This window comes from Lutra lutra, chromosome 18 (assembly GCF_902655055.1).
Source record: "Lutra lutra chromosome 18, mLutLut1.2, whole genome shotgun sequence".
Classification (NCBI taxonomy): domain Eukaryota; kingdom Metazoa; phylum Chordata; class Mammalia; order Carnivora; family Mustelidae; genus Lutra; species Lutra lutra.
Genome location: NC_062295.1, coordinates 2560805 through 2575617, shown reverse-complemented (window position 1 = coordinate 2575617; position 14813 = coordinate 2560805). Strand labels below are relative to the sequence as shown.

The window sequence follows — 14813 nt, the reverse complement described above, 5'->3', positions numbered from 1 at the left end:
TTTACAGGACTGAGTGGAAAAAGTCCTGAGTATTTCGGTTTTTTCTTGTGCCGCTCGAGGGAGAGAGGTCCACAGATGTTGTGGGAAATGTGGCCTCAGCAGCCGCAGAGCACACAAGCAGGTATAGATCCATTTCATAAACTCCTGTTGAGACATGTGACCTCAGAGTCCTCTAAGGCCGTTTTCATGTTTTTGACATATCGCAGGAGACTACAGACTCTAACCTTATAACCACTTTGCCGGTATTTACTACGTTATCTCAAACAAGTTATTCAATCTTGCTAATCCCCAAACTTAGTTATCTTACCTATTTTGAGAGGATATGACTATCCCCACCTTGTAACATTGGCTGAGGATTAAATGAGCTAATGTGTAGGACGCTTAGAATGGTACCTGGCACTTAGCATGAACTCAGTGTGATACTAGTTGTTACTAATGCACCGTAAATTCCTCAAGTCTCACCCTATCTCACAGAGAAGCCAGTTGGATTTTTTTTTTTAAGATTTTTTTTTTTTTATTTGACAGACAGAGATTTCAAGCAGGCAGAGAGACAGAGAGAGGAGGAAGCAGGCTCCCTGCTGAGCAGAGAGCCCCATGTGGGGCTCGATCCCAGGACCCTGGGATCATGACCTGAGCTGAAGGCAGAGGCTTTAACCCACTGAGCCACCCAGGCGCCCCGAGAAGCCAGTTGGATTTTTATTGCAGGATGTGGGACATGGAAATGTTTGCAAGACTACACATATCTTGGGCGCCTGGGTGGCTCAGTGGGTTAAGCCGCTGCCTTCAGCTCAGGTCATGATCTCAGGGTCCTGGGATCGAGTCCCACATCGGGCTCTCTGCTCAGCAAGAAGCCTGCTTCCCTCTCTCTCTCTCTCTCTCTGCCTTCCTCTCCATCTGCTTGTGATCTCTCTCTGTCAAATAAATAAATAAAATCTTTAAAAAAAAAAAAAAAAAAAAAAAAAAAAAAAAAAAAAAGACTACACATATCTTGAGATGGTAAAGAATCATCTGTTATTTAAGTTTGAGGGTTTTTTGTTGTTTTTAAAGATTTTGACAGAGAGCACAAGCAGGAGCAGCAGCAGAGGGCGAGGGAGAAGCACGCTCTTTGCTAAGCCAGATATGGGGCTCAATCCCAGGACCCCTGGCATCATGACCCGAGCCGAAGACACATACCCAGGCACCCCTAAGTTTATTAATGGGGACTTGAAGCTAGTTGGACTTTCTGAGTTATTCAAATTCCTGTTAATATTCTTCCTCCGTTTCTTTAAGGCCTATTTATATTCAGACAGAAGAAATAATGGGAATATTACTGGGAGTAGGGTTACAGGCCAGTAGAACTACAGGGGCTCACTTGGGGCAGGAGTTCTTACTCTAGAGCCCATGACATTCTAGAGCAGCCCTGTCCAGTAGAACTTATTGTGATGGCAAAATGTAGCTCCTGTTCCTAAGTGCCAACGAGTGGCTACTGTACTGGCTGGTGCAGCTCTGGAGGGTCACAATAGTTGGATTTGGAGATCTTGTAAGTTTTGATAACTGTATGCAGACCTGTATGTAGATGTATATTTTCTAGGAAGCAGATCAAGTTCGTCAAGTTCTCAAAACCACCAAAAAGATTGAGAACCACTCTTTTAGGTCTTTGGTGAAAAGTAAGTTCAGGGAAGTAAGTATGCCCTCTGGCGATCATTATTGATTCTGCTTTCTTATATTTTCTTGTCCATAGCTGTTGGTGGCTCTCTGACTATTATAACAGAGAAAAACGAATTTCAGTCTAGATAAAGAATCCTTATGAATCCTGGCCTTAGCTGTTATGGTCACTAGATTCTGTCTCTGGAGCTGCTTTCAGGACTTACCCAACTCTTACAGATTTCCTTGCATGCAAGGGGTGCAGTTGTCTGCCTGTGGTCTTCAAACCACTATTTGATGAAATACACAGTGTTAAGACTTTCTGGTCTGTGCTCTTTGGCAAGGGAGCGAATAAGCAGCTCCCATCAGCCTGCAATATTGCTTTCCCTGCCTCTCCTGAGGATACTCTGGCCTCCAGGCTCCTGCCACCTTAAGCCTTTGCTATCTGCCACTCCTCCCAGCTTTCGTTTCATCCCACTTTACTGTACTATAGATTCCCTGTGATCTATGGCTCAGGGTTTGGCTCTACATGTATGAAATTGCTCTTTGATTTTACTCTTACCTTTGAAATCCAATTATAAACAAAATACTTTACATGGCATTTCATCTGAAATGCATTTTATTTTAATCTGAAACATGTTGCCTTTCTCCTTGAAAATAAAATAAGGCATTTTGCTCCACTTCCTGTATATTGGTAAAATGTTCTAAAATTTTTAAGTTTTCCTTCAGATTAACAATCTAACTTGCTAATATTGTTTTGGACTGTTAATATTTAAACATTTTCCTCATGTTTGTTCCTCATATTTAAACATAATTCTCATATTTAAACATTTCCTCATGTTTCCTCCTTGAATCATAAACCACCACTTACCAACCCACACTTTGTTGCAGAGTAGTAAATTTTGTCCGGGGTGAGAAGGGGCAGGAAAGGACACAAAGAGGCTACAAACTAGCTGCTCTCAGTGGTAGGGCACAGCAGGGACTGAGCTGCATACAGTTTTACCAGCTGTCTCTGGATTGCCGGAAACACTCTCGGATAGTTGTTTTGGTTAACTTCAAGATAATCCACTTCTAGAGTTCAGCAAAAAGAAACATATAAAGACAGTATTTGCTGGTTACCACCAACCAAGTTCACATATCCATTTTTATTTGAAAATCTCTTAACTGAAATTAATCCGGGACACAGTTCCCAAACTCCCACTTTTACACCTCTCGCTCTCTCTCTCTTCTTTTGGCATTTTAGTCCTGACTTAGATAATTCCCTTAACAAAATATTCAAAAGATAATATAAAAACTAATTTAGTGCATTGATTTTTTTTAAGATTTTATTTATTTATTTGACAGAGATGACAAGTAGGCAGAGAGACAGGCAGAGAGAGAGAGAGGAGGAGGAGGAAGAAGGCTCCCCGCAGAGCAGGAGCCCAATGTGGGGCTCGATACCAGGACCCTGGGATCATGACCTGAGCCGAAGGCAGAGACTTTAACCCACTGAGCCACCCAGGTGCCCCTAGTGCATTGATTTTTAACATAGAATTAATTCACTCCTCGTCCACAGATTAGATGGAGGATAGTAGCCTTGAATTGAGCACAAAAGCCCTCCCCTCATTTTGGTTTTATTTTAACACTGAAATACTGCCTGACAGGAACTAGGTGAAATCATCCTAAGTGATGAAATAGATATAAAGAGGCCATTTGCCCCGGAAATCAACTTGAATCAGGAATAGTCAGTGGTGACCCAAACTCTTTATGTTCCTGTCTGTCTTGTGGCCAGGATATCCGGTACCAAAGTGTGACCTGAGCTTCCCAGTGGAGCACAGAGAAGAGCCGTGGGGAAAAGGACGCAGAATTTCCAAATGAAACAAGGATTTGGCTTCAAGATAAGGTGAATGTTCACTGGATACAAGTAAAGAAAAAGTCAAAGCTTTGAGATTTACTTAGGGGTTTCTATCATCCTGTTACTGGTTTAATACAACTTTTCCTTCCCCTCACTTTGTTTCCCCTTTGAACAGGGAGACATTTTCAATTTCCATTTCTTCTCTCAGGTTTTAAGATCAGGAGAGACCCAGAAATGTACCCACAGCGATTTGGTTAACTAATATTTGACAAAGCAGAAAAGAATGTTCAATGGAAAAAACACAGTCTCTTCAACAAATTGTGTTGGGAAAACTGGACAGCAACAGGCAGAAGAATGAGAATGGATGTCTTGTACCATACACAAAACCAAATTCAAAATGGATGAAAGACCTAAATGTGAGACATGAAACCATGAAAATCCTAGAGGAGGGACACCTGGCTGGCTCAGCCCAGTAAGCATCTACCTTCAGCTCAGGTCATGATCCCATCATCCTGGGTTGGAGTCCTGCATCAGGCTCTTTGCTCAGTGGGGAGCCTGCTTCTCCTTCTGGCTGCCACTCCCCCTGCTTGTGCACTTTCTTTCTCACACACACAAAATATTTAAGAACAAAATCCTAGAGGAGGGACGCCTGGGTGGCTCAGTTGGTTGGGCCGCTGCCTTCGGCTCAGGTCATGATCCCAGCGTCCTGGGATCGAGTCCCACATCGGGCTCCTTGCTCTGTGGGGAGCCTGCTTCTCCCTCTGCCTCTGCCTCCCACTCTGTCTGCCTGTGCTCGCTCTCTCTCTCTCTCTCTGACAAATAAATAAAAAATTTTAAAAAAATCTAAAAAAAAAAAAAATCCTAGAGGAGAACACAGGGAGAAACCTCTTCAACCTCGGCTGCAGCAACTTCTTGTTAGACATGTCGCCAGAGGCAAGGAAAAATACTCAAAAACGAACTATCCGGACAGCCTCATCAAGATAAAAAGCTTCCATGCAGCAAAGGAAACAATCAGCAAAACGAAAAAGCTGCCTACAGAATTGGAAAAGATATCTGCAAACAACATATCTGATAAAGGGTTAGTATCCAAAATCTATAAAGACTTACCAAACTCAACCCCCAGAAAACAAATAACCCAGTTAAGAAATGGGCAGAAAAATATGGACACTTTTCAAAAAAAGACATCCAGATGGCTTACAGACACATGAAAAGATGCTCAACATCAGTCGGCATCAGGGAAATACAAATTAAAACCACAACGAGATGCACCTCACACATGTGAGAATGGCTAAAATCAACAACACAAGAAACGACAAGTGTTGGGGAGGATGTGGATAAAGGGCAACTCTTCCTGCACTGGTGGTGGGAATGGAAACCAGGTGCAGCCACTCTGGAGAAGAGTTTGGAGGCTCCTCAGAAAGTTGAAAATGGAACCACCCTACAGTCCAGCAACTGCACTAGTAGGTATTTGACCCAAAGGTACCAAAACACAAATTCGAAGAGGCACCTGCCCCCTGATGTTTACAGCAGTGTCATCAGCAATAACTGAACTATGGAGAGAGCCCAAATGTCCATCGACTGATGAATGGATAAAGATGTGATACACACATAGGCACGTGTGTGCGCGTACACACACACACACACACACACACACACACACACAGGAATATTACTCAGCCATCAAAAATAATGGAATGTTGCCGTTTGCAATAACAGATGGAGCTAGAGTGCTAAGTGAAGTAAGAGAGAAAGACAAATACCATATGACCTCACTCATATGTGGAATTCAAGTAGGAAAACAGATGAGCATATGGTAAGGGGAAAGGGAAAAAGGGGGAGAGGGAAACAAGCCATAAGTGATTCTTAACGATAGAGAATAAACTTGAGGGTTGATGGAGGGAGGTGGGGGAGGGACAAATGGGTAATGGGGCATTAAAGAGGGCACTTGTGATGAGCCCTGGGTGTTGTATATAAGTGATGAGTCACTCCATTCTACTCCAGAATCCAATATTGCACTGTAAACTAAAATTTAAATAATAAACAGGAGAGAGAAGCTTCTTCAAAGCACAAAAAACCTGGGAACTCCAGATCCATTCACTGTTACCTTCGCATAGAATGCTGTGGTTCTGTTTAAAAAAAAAAAAATGAAAAAGAAATTAGAAAATTAACTTGGAAATCCCAAGATTTAGCAGAACTAATAGAGCATCAGACCACTCTGTACAGATGGAACCCTGAGAAGTTCATCCTGGAGAGTTTCTCAACATCAGACTCCCTGAGCATCAGGGACTCAATCAGGAAAGAAGCCTCACTAGGGCCCATGCTGTGGGAAAAGCTTCCTTCATTCAGACCTTTATAGACACCAACATCTCCCGACAGAGGAGAGACCCTGTGAATGCAGTACACTTCATGGAAAGCAGTCTGATGGTGTGTTTAATGTATCTTAAAATGTTTTTCCTCTTTGATCAAGCAATTTCACATCAGACAGACTATTCTGAAGGGGAAAAACAAAACAAAATAGGAACAAAGCCCTGAACTGTAGCCACAAGCACTGCAGCCGACTCTTGCTGCCATCACAATGCAAAATCACTTTCTTCTGGGCTCCCACTGACTGTGGAGTTCTACAGGGTAGAGAACATTAATTATTCACCCCTCAAGTTCTGTATACATAATAAACATTAATAAATGTTTGTAGCAGTGAATCAAGAAAGGTGTGAAATACTCTTGAAAATGAAGAACCTAGGCCATTGCATGGATAGGCCTCGCTACACTTGGGAGCATTCTGAAAAGATAAAAGGAAAAAACAGTATCCACCTCATAAGTACTACAAAGATTAAGTAAAATATATTTAAGTGCAGTTTCCATGCGAATTAAACTTTCAATAAATAGCACTGTAATTTTGTTAAAAGATCTATTTATTTGAGAGAGAGCAAGCACACAAGTGGGAGGGGCAGGAGACAGTCTCAAACAGACTCCATGCTGAGCCCAACGTGGCGCTCCATCTCATGACTATAAGATCAAGACCCTGAGACCATGACCTGAGCTGAAACCAAGAGTCAGATGCTTAACCGACTGTGCCACCCAGGTGCCCCAGTGTATTTAATTTCTAATCTCTATTTAATGATAAAAGCACTTAAGGCTATGAGTTTTCCTCTAAGTGCAGCTCTGGTTACTCACCATAGTTTTAATATACAATATTCTCATTGATCATTTCAAAATAGCTTGTCATTGCAGTTTTTATCTCCCCTTTTAGCCAAGAGTTGGTCAATTCGTGAAGAAAATTTTCCTCTAAGGTTTTTTTCCTGCATTGATTAGAAAATGAGGTTCATTCTACTCTCCTTGAAAAATTCATTTAGGTTTTCCTGTAGACTTAATCTGATAAGGCTTTTGAAGTATCCCCAAGGCCCTAGAAAACAAGGGTTCTATTTGTGGAACACAAATGTTAACTCTTGGGCCTCTCAAGTATTTTTGTTGCTTTGGAAGCACTCTTGGTGCTTGTGTAAAGGGGAAGCAAGGAAGAGGAGTTCAGGTTGCTTCCCCTTCTGCCTCCTTAAGGTTTCCTCTCTCTCTCCCTCTCTCTCTCTCTCTTTTTTTTTTTTTTTACTTCCTCTTCCCTTGTTAAGAGACTTTAAAAATAAAACTATTTTATGGACTTTATATTGCAATTCTTTTTTTAAAGATTTTATTTATTTATTTGACAGAGATCACAAGTAGGCAGAGAGGCAGGCAGAGAGAGAGAGGAAGAAGCAGGCTCCCTGCTGAGCAGAGAACCTGATGCAGGGCTTTATCCCAGGACCTTGGGATCATGACCGGAGCCGAAGGCAGAGGCTTTAACCCACTGAGCCACCCAGATGCCCCAATACTGCAATTCTTAATAGCTCTAGCTATTAAAGCTAGTAGTGAGAACGGAAGGCAAAAGGGTCTTGGAGAGGCCTCATCCCTTTCTCCATCTCTGACAGTCTTCCCAAAGATGCCACAGCTGTTTGTCTTCTTGAAAGGAGAAAAAACCCACACGGACCACGTTAAGAAATTTTCAGTTGTGATCTTTCAGAATTTGCAGGGATTCTTTCACAGTGCGTTGTCTAGACTAAAATCAAGGAAATCAGGGAACAGACTGGTGACTGGGCCCCCACGGGGCTCATGACATGGTGGGGGCGAAGTAGAGGCAAGGATGAGACACAGTACCCCTAGCCCTCCTGCGCATGCAGTCATCTTCACATTCTTGAAGAAATGTACAAAGGGCACTCCAGGAAACTATGATCTTTAATTCTGAAATGAGTACTAGTCCTGAAATCCTCTCTCATTTCTAGCCTAGTGATCTGGGCAGAATAAGTCTGACCCCTGCTGTCTTGGTCCATTAGGGCTACTGTAATTATTACAGCTTAGGCAGATTATAAACAACAGAAATCTCTCCCTTTTTAAAAGGTTCTATTTTGGGCGCCTGGGTGGCTCAGTGGGTTAAGCCTCTGCCTTCAGCTCAGGTCATGATTTCAGAGTCCTGGGATCAAGCCCCGCATCGGGCTCTCTGCTCAGCAGGAAGCCTGCTTTCCCCTCCTCCTCTGCCTGCCTGCCTATTCATGATCTCTCTTTCTCTGTCAAATAAATAAATAAAACCTTAAAAAAAGGTTTTATTTTAAGTAATCTCTATGCCCAATGTGGGGCTCAAACCCACAACCCTGAGATCAATAGTCACATGCTCCATCGACCGAGCCAGTCAGGCGCCCCAGAAATTATTTCTCATACCTCTGGAGGCTATGAGAAATCAGGGTGCCAGTATGGTCAAGTGGGTGCCCTCTTCTGGGTTTCAGATTGCCAACCTTTGTGTCCTCACATGGTGGAAGGGAATTGGGAGCTCTGTAGGTCTTGTATACGAGAGCATCACTCCCATTAATGGGGCACAAACATGCAGACCATAGCACCTGGGTACAATGTATGTATGTATGTGGTTTGGGCACAAGATTTTCTAAAGCTCCGCAAATGATTCTTTTTTTTTTTTAAGATTTTTTAATTTATACAACTGAGAGAGAGGAGAAGAAAGAAAATATGCACAAACAGGGGGAGCAGCAGAGGGAGAGGGAGAAGCAGGCTCCCCACTGAGCAGGGATCCTGATGCGGGGTCAGTCGCAGGACCCTGAGATCACCACCTGAGCTGAAGGCAGTCACTTAACCAACTGAGCCACCCAGGCGCCACCTCCCCAGATAATTCTAATGTACAAACAAAGATGAGAACCACTAAGCTAAACATTAATTTGCAGAATGGCCTAAGAAACTTGGAAGGAAGCAACAGGCCTCCAGGATCTCCAAAGAGACTACATTTGCAATGACTGCTGAGAGAAATGGAAGAGGTGGGTGTGCTCTGCTCGAACGAAGGTCACTATAAATCAAACGTCAGGTTGAATTTCCTGTGATAAGTCTTTATTTTTAACATTAGATTAAGTGTGGTAGGTTAAAAACAGCCACAAATTCCTTATTACTTGAGAGGGGGTTCCTAGACCAACCTTAGTGACATGCTTAGACAACAGAATGAAATGGAAGTGACTTTCCAGGACTACCTAAGAAGTCTTAAAGCTACCGCCAGAGGCTTCCTGGAGCGCTACCTCTGGGAACACCAGCTGCCGTTTAAGAGGGCTGATTATTTTGAGACTGCCATGCTGCGAGGAAGCCCAAGCTATGCCCAGAGACAGAAATGGATGTGCAGCAAAGTCTCGCTGTTCCAGCCCCCAGCCCAGCCCAGTGCAGGCACGCCGCATACAAGGGAAGAAGTCACGTGGATATCCCAGTCCCAGCAGAATAAGGGGGAGAAGAAACAAGCACTCCCCTGCAGAGAGCCAGCACCGAGGCCCCAGACCCATACCCCAGTCAGTCTCAGCCATTCCAGCAATCTCCAGACACAGGAGCCACCCCAGGTGGAGCTCCGGTCATGCGGCAGACATGAGTTGTCCCTCCTGTGTCCTGCTCAAATCCTGACCACAAAATCATGAGAATAAAAAGGTTGTTTTTATACCACTAGCTTCTGAGGTGTTTTCATGCAACAGCAGTAATGCATGGATAGTCACTGTACAAGAGTCAAAGAACCAACATGTATACAAAGAAAATGAGGAAACTTTTCACCACCTCCTCATTTCACTTCTACTCATTTTTATAGGTAACAGTTGGCTGTACATTCTGTAAGTCTCCTTCTGCTGTGTTCACATATATGTATTTATTATGTGCACATGTTTTCCCAATTTGCCTTTTAATAACAGTGTGCCTGGCTCAACATGAACAGGGCTTTCTTACTCTGATCAGATGCACAGTATGCTAGCGTATGGTGCACCGCGATGCACAGTATGCTAGCGTATGGTGCACCGCCGTTGTACTTACTACCTCCTCTACTGATGGACATTTTAGGTTGTTTCCAATTCTTGGTTTAATAAGCAATTCTGAAAAGGACATCTTGTAATGCAACTTTGTATACACTCAATAATTTTTTTTAGGATACTCCCCGAAATAGAATAATTGAATCAAGGGGAATGTGCATTTTTTAGGGTTTTGGCATGGTAAAATATACATAACCTCAAATTTACCATTTTAACAATTGTTACGTGTACAATTCAGTGGCATTAAGTGCATTCACATTGTTGTACAACCGTCACTACCACCCATCCCCAGAACTTTTTTCATCAGCCCAGACTGAAATTCTAACCATTAAATAATTCTCCATACCCTCCATTCCCAGCCGGTTAAACAAGATTCTACTTTGTCTCTGGATATGACTATTCCAGGTACCTCATATAGGTATAATCAAGGCTGAAAAACTGGACAGGTCCATCGCTCAGACAGTGTCACACAACTGGTTAACTGTAGGCACAGTATTCTCGCTGAGAATACACACACCAAGTGCCCAGTATATGTTAGCTTCAAGCATAAGTGTCACCCACTGCAGTTCCAAGGCTATGATTTTTGGTCTTTTGATCCCCACCACAACTACATCAACCTTGGAAAATGTTTTCTGTGGTCTTTGATGTGTGATTTTAGCTTTGACTTGTACAGTTGTTTTCTCCTAACTACTTCCTGCAGCATGAACTGTTTCCAACCACTGGCTTTTGCAGATTGTCCTTGGGGATGAGGAATGGGAGAGGGGAACCCACTGTGCTTCCACAGGCAGCCCTAGAGACCATGTGGGAGGGCCCTCTACAGGACGCAGGGAAAGTGCCCCCCGAACTGGGCAGGGATGCAGGGCTAGGTACTGCCCTGTGTGAAGGCTCTTGTGCAGATATTCAGGTCTTCCTGGGCAAATGGCCTTTTAGTCATTTCAGCTTATCTCAATCACAGTTTTTAAATTATAGCTTCTGCTCTGTAACTTCAAGGGAGTCAGGGCACGGGACCTTATGCTTTCCCTTGTCTGTGACTGCATTAATCTGATGCCTGCTGTGTGTACATGTATGTATGTGTATTTAACTCTAAAGGCAGGTCTGTGCTGTTTCTCCAGTATTGGCAAACCTCACACATTGTTTGAAAATCTCACACAAGTGTTTCTCTATGGGCACAGTCTGCTTTTTAAAAACCATTTTCCTAATCCTCTTACACTGCAGTGAAAAAATTCCAATATATGAGGTTTCATTTAACTTTTTGTTATAAATAATAATGAGCAGGGGTGCCTGGCTGGCTCAGTTGGTAGAGCATATGACTCTCAACCTCAGGGTGGTGAGTTTGAGCCCCATGTTGGTCATAGAGCCTACATATTTACATAAACAAACAAAGAAATTAATGAGCAACACATGAAAGTCTTCCTCTAACATTAGCTTGCGATATTTTGTTTGCCTTATTATTTTACACTTAGAATATATTCGGGGACAATGTTTCATATGTCATAAAATGTTTAAATTGCTCATTGAAGAACACAAAAACATATAAAGGACACAGAGTGAAAAGCACAACCTCTATCCCCAATTCTACTCTCTACAGGTTGCCATGTTATTTTTTGTCCCCCCTCTTCAGATATTTAAGTTGTTTTTTTTTTTAAAGATTTTATTTATTTATTTGACAGAGAGAAATCACAAGTAGGCAGAGAGGCAGGCAGAGAGAGAGGAGGAAGCAGGCTCCCCGCTGAGCAGAAAGCCCGATGTGGGGCTCGAACCCAGGACCTGGGATCATGACCTGAGCCGAAGGCAGCGGCTTAACCCACTGAGCCACCCAGGCGCCCCAAATATTTAAGTTTTTAAAAAATATTTTTCCTGTTATTTACAAACGTGGGATTATATTGCCATTATACTGTAAACATGCTTTTTTCTCCTTACATATTGGCCATCTCCTCACATTAGCATACAAAAACCCACTGCACATTTTCAACGGATGCGGTACAGTTCATTGAATAGTTTTACCAAAATCTCCTCAGTCACCTGGTGATAGTCATTTAAGTCGTTTACAGTTTCTAACTAATTGGCAAGAGTGGCAGGCAAGGGATCCTTCCACAAGGGTGACAAGGATTTGCGTAAGAAGGTGCCCCTCCCACTACCATGGAGGTGAATATAGTCTGGTTATGCTTACCAGAGACTAGAAAGTAGTCTTGACGGGAAGGACTTAAACAGAATGTTGGGACTAGAAATACAGATAGACCGTCTGGCTGGGTGTTCCTGCCCAACTCTGCCCTCTGGATCAAAGGAAATCTTCCTTTAAGGTGAAATATGTGAAACAACTAAAAAGTACCGGCGGCTTTAACTGATGGGAGGGTCCATGCCTAGAACTCCGTGCCCCGTTCCGCCAGGCGTACTTCAGAAGTCATAAATCCCCTGAAACGACACACGAAACTGCGGGTCCATATGCTTTTTTTCTGAACAAAACCATTATCTCCACTGCCCACAGCATTTCCCTGGATTTTTCAAAAATCAATCGCGATAGAGAGAAATTTTAGAATCGGTACCCTAGGGTTCCTGGTGTTTGAAAACCGACAAGATGACAGTGCTGGCGTTGGGCTGAACGGATTCCTTTCACTGCTCTCGCCACAAGAGGAGACCACCCCACCCCTGCACCCCCGCAAGCCAGGTGACACGCGCTCTGGCGCAGGGGTGCCACCTGACCTGCCTGTCTTCGTCCCCGCACAGCAACAGGTGCACAGCAGGCACTCGCTAGATACTTGCCGGAAACACGACTGAACGAGGTCTAGGGGCTCTTAAAGGGTGAAGGGTTGTGGGCATCCGCGCCCTGCTAACCCCAGGTCGCTGGTGGCCGCATCGACTGCACTTCTTGGCGTAGTGCCCAGGATACCAGAGGCGACCGCCACCCCTCCTCAGCGCCTGGCGCTGGCCGCTCCGAGGAGACACAGCCATAGGACGCTGGGGTTTCCGACCGGGATCACAGCGCCCCGCTCCGGCGCCCCCTGGGCGACAGAGGCCCGGCTGAGCCCGCCCACTCACCCTCCGATTGGCTCCGCTTACTCCCGGGGCCCCCTGGGAGATGTAGTTTAGGGCGTCGCCCTCGGACGGACCAGTGCGGCGTCCGGGGAGCCAGCCTCCTGGCGCGTGGTGCCTCCTGGGGCTCTCCCTATTTCTCGCAGAGCCCGCGGGGCCGCGGAGTCAGCGTGCCGGCTGATCTCGCCCCCAGTGCCTGTTAGCCTACCTGTCGGGGCTCGGCGCTGACACTTCCCTTTTATCTTCAGGCTACGCTTCCGCAGACAAAACCCCTCCAGCTTCCCCTACGAGGTTGGAGTCGCTTCCCGTACAAGGGACTGCCCCAGGGGAGTTGCTGCCGGGCGTGAGACCCGCGGAGGGCGGTCTTCCTGCCCCCACGTGCGGAAGCGAGCGCGGCAGCTGGGAACCGCGCGCTGTGGGCGGAGGGGACTCAGAGGTCACGGCTGTGCGGAGCCGGGGATCACCTGTCCCGCCCTCGGACATCGCCCACGACTAAGCCAGGCGCTGCGCTGGGCGCTGGAGCATCAAAGGACCTAGCTGACGCTGACCCACGGAGACAGGCTCTTTTGCATACATTACCTCATTGAAATTCCCAAACCGCCCATTTGACAGGAAACAAACTCAGACATCGAGTAACTGGCCCAGGCCACACGCCCTAGATCTTGGGAGTCCCGTTCTCCCCCCACTACTAGTAGGCATGACCCAAGCACGCAGGGCAGCTCTGGGACTGGTTAAGACCGACGGGGAGGTGGGAGTGGGAGACGATTACGTAAACCGAACATCAAAGGGTGCAAGGCAAGAGGGAGCACTTGCCTTCCAGGCACCTGGGTTCTTCTCCTTCGCTAACCTGTAAGCTTTTGGCGGTCAGGGACTATCCTCACAGACAGCCTCCTAAAAGGGTCCCTAGAAATATTGGTAAAACAAATTTTCTTTTTCAGTGCTTTAAATTACAAAACGTTTAAATACATTTAAAAGTTAGAGTAAAATGAACACTCATTTATCCTCCATCTAGATTTAACAATCTGAATCGATAATGTGTATAGCACTTTCGAGGACATAAAGCTTCTTGCCTGGCATTACCATACTGCAAATGAAACTCTCACTGGCAAACCAATCCAGGAACTATTCCGGCCCCACTACTGTACAACCTCCACAGGTCAAGGCCACCTAAGAAGCAGCCTTCTCTCCGTTTCCATCTTGCTCAGGAGGTTGGAGGCTGCACCAGAACTTGGTTCGCTCTCAGGAAGCACAGTTACAAGTATGTTTCCCAGTGGAAAGTTCATTGCCTGGAACTTCATGTTGAGATTGAGACATTAGCCTCTCAAAGTCTCACATTTCTCCCTTAAAATTCAATATACTGGAGAGTGAGGAAGAGTTTGGGTCACAGTGGCATCTGTTATTTCCAGCTCCAGATTAACACAGGAACTCTTCCGTGATCTTGCCTAAGGCTCTCTCAATAACTGATATGTACTATATTTAAATACCACACACCTTTTATCATGATGGTTGTGGGGACAGGACTGATATCCCCTTCGAGGCTAACCTAATTATAAAATACTTTTTTTAAACTCTTTTTTCTTTTACAAAAGTAATACATATTGACTTAAAACATCTCAAAGTAATGCAAAAATGAATGTGTTAGAAAGTGAAACTCTCATGGAGTAAGAAAGATGAAACCCAGATGTCTGGGCTGTGCGTTACTTAGGATAAGAGCAGAGATTGAGGTCTCTCTGCTCGCACCAGTGCGATGGATTGAGGTTTGTCATGTTGTTCCCAAATAAGGGCGCACGTACAGTCACGGAGGCACAAGACAGATTTCACAGACACTCCACTACAACTGTTCGGACATTTAAAAGGCATCCCAAGAGCTGTAATTGTCTTTTCACATTTCTTCATTTTAAAAAACTACCGGAACCTCAAAAACTGGAACCTCTTTCAGCTCCTCTTGACCTAGAAATGCCACTACCTTA

General features: G+C 44.7%; 1 long non-coding RNA gene across 3 annotated transcripts in view; it reads right to left on the bottom strand.

Moving 5' to 3' along the window:
- Positions 1–5323: 5323 nt before the first annotated feature.
- Positions 5324–14813, bottom strand: part of LOC125090767 (uncharacterized) — a 30541-nt gene continuing 21051 nt past the window's right edge. For 2 of the 3 annotated variants that reach the window (XR_007124474.1, XR_007124476.1), the window contains exon 3: positions 11649–13746. This is a non-coding gene — a long non-coding RNA (uncharacterized LOC125090767). Of the gene's footprint in view, positions 5584–11648; positions 13747–14813 lie in introns of those variants that run through there. The other variant, XR_007124475.1, reaches the window with a different exon arrangement.